Below are 2468 nucleotides of genomic sequence, written 5' to 3'. Positions count from 1 at the left end.
TGAAGGTTTCGCATCTTGCTGAAATGGCAAAGATTTCGGCTTATTTGAAGGATCATTCAAATGAACAATTTTTATCAATATGGAGAAGATGGATTGTTTATATTCAAAATAAGCATAGAATGGTGGAATATAAGTTAGGTTTTTAGATAAAAAAATTTTTTTATATATATATATATATATTTCACCTACTTATGTAGAATAACACTTTGTGGAGTTAGGGATATTAATATTAGTTTACTTTTAGTTGAATAGTATCCTGGGATTAGGTTTGGGAAGTCCGGGTGGGGGGTGGGGGGAAGGGGTTTTTTTCAATTGTGATGTATTTGTGATGTGTTTTTTTTTATGTTGAAAACAATAAAAAATTTATATTTGAAAAAAAAAAATAATTTCTGATTCTGGGGATTTTCTCTTATTGTTTGTTTCAAATGGAGGTATGCAAACTGTTTCAAGTCAAAACACTATAATATGCTCAAAAGAGCAGTTTACAAATTCACGGTTCAAAACAAAGCATTTGTGTTTTGAGAATTTTTTTCTCTGTTCAGAACAAAATTCACTGGTTTTAGACTAACACTATTTCTGGCATAATGTTTTGAGCATCATGATTGACTTTGTTTTTTTTACACTGCACATGACTTTTTTTTAAAGTCCAATATTAGCCTAGGTTCAAAGGATTTCTATGGTTTTATGCATATTTATTAGTTTTAAGCAGGGCTTTTTTTGTCATAGAACGCCCAGAACGGAGTTCTGGCATCTTTTTTTGATGGAACCTTGTAGGGTAGGCAAGGTGGGTTGTATGACGTGTGTGAGTTCCGACACCTTTTTTTTTTTTTTTTTACAAAAAAGCACTGGTTTTAAATAGAAGGGACTGTTGAAGAAAAAGTCTTCATCATGGTTCAGTCCAAGCCGGGGATAAACAACATGGCAAATGCTTTAGGAAGAAAGTTGCAGTTTATTGAAGAGGAGAGCCAGACAGAAAGATGGCTCTGGCAGAAAAGAGAAAAAAAAGGGCTGAGCACATATGGTGAGTAGGTTTTTATACCCTCTGGAGCCTTTTATTTGGAGTTCCTTCCTGTGGCATGAACTTTGACCTGAGTCTGAGTGTGCCCTTTGGTGTCTCTGTGTTAATCCTATTATGTCCTATCTTAGAGTTTGGGTGGGGTATGTAGATTTTAGGTGTCTTTGTCTTCTTGATCTTCTAGCTGGGGCCTCCATCTGCATTTCTACAGAGCTGGTTTCTGCTTGGGGGAGGGAGACCTGGGGCTATTAAGAAAAACTGGGCATGCTTTTCTGCCTCTTTAAGATCCTTTGAGGAAATATATTTTTCTGCCCTTTTAATATTTCCTTCTCGGGGGGGGGGCTGACTTCCCACAGGACGTTCCAACATTCCATTCTCCAATCAATGTAGTACAGAACTTCTTTGCTAGAAAAAAAACTTTCTGTATAATTTTTCCAACAATCTAACAGCTGTATGCATGTATCTAGGTAGGTAGGTAGGTAGGTAGGTAGGTAGGTAGGTAGGTAGGTAGGTAGGTAGGTAGGAAGGAAGGAAGGAAGGAAGGAAAATATAGTTTGGTTTTTATTTCTGTAGATTCCTGTTTCTACAAATTAGGTAAGGCAGAGTTTTTCAAACTGCATTTTATAAAATTATTGACAGGATTCCATGAGAAGCTAAGAGGGGGAAGGGAAATAACTTGAATTCAGTCATGTTATCCACAGCAGTTTTTCTAAAGTGCAGGTGAAAGAATGAAGCATGTCTCCTGTGAAAAAATGCCATAGCAATCATTCTGCAGATCAGGGGTTCCAGAAAAACCAGTTCCTATGTGTTTGAAAAAAGCCTGAACATCCTGAATATAATGCATATATGAAAACTAAAATCCAAGGCAGAGGTTTGTTTTCTGTTATGAGTTAAGAACACTGAATGTTAAAAGAAATCTCAAGCAAAGACTGAAATATCTTGCTCTCTGGATTATAATTCAAAAGCTGGCATAATTTCAGAAACTGCTTAGTATGGAATGCTAAAGGTTGCCTCTCCTCAATAGGTCTCTCTAGCAAGGCAGTCCCCAACCTTTCTGGCACCAGGGACTGATTTCATGGAAGACAAGTTTTCCATGGACCAAGGTGGTGGTGGGGAATGGTTTCATTTTCACTTGCTCGCCTGCTGCTCACCTCCAGCTGTGTGTGGCTCCATTCCTAACAGGCTATGGACCAGTATCGATCAATGGCCTGGGGATTGGGGACCCCTGCTTTAGCGGGACAAAGAAGAATGGACTACTTTGTGGCGGTTTTCTCCCTGTGGAATGTCACCCTTGTGGAGATAAGATTGGTCCCCACCAATCACTCTTTCGCAAGGACCTGAAGACCTGGTTTTGCCAACTGTCTGGGGAACCCAGAGTGGGATGGCACTCATCAAGTAGCTTATCTGAGTGACTGTTGTCACCAGGGAGTGGAGCATTTATTGTTTTTTATTG

This window comes from Protobothrops mucrosquamatus, unplaced genomic scaffold (genome assembly GCF_001527695.2).
Source record: "Protobothrops mucrosquamatus isolate PMUCROS unplaced genomic scaffold, P.Mucros_1.0 scaffold_115, whole genome shotgun sequence".
NCBI classification, from domain to species: Eukaryota; Metazoa; Chordata; class Lepidosauria; order Squamata; family Viperidae; genus Protobothrops; species Protobothrops mucrosquamatus.
Note: the sequence above shows the minus strand (reverse complement) of the source record.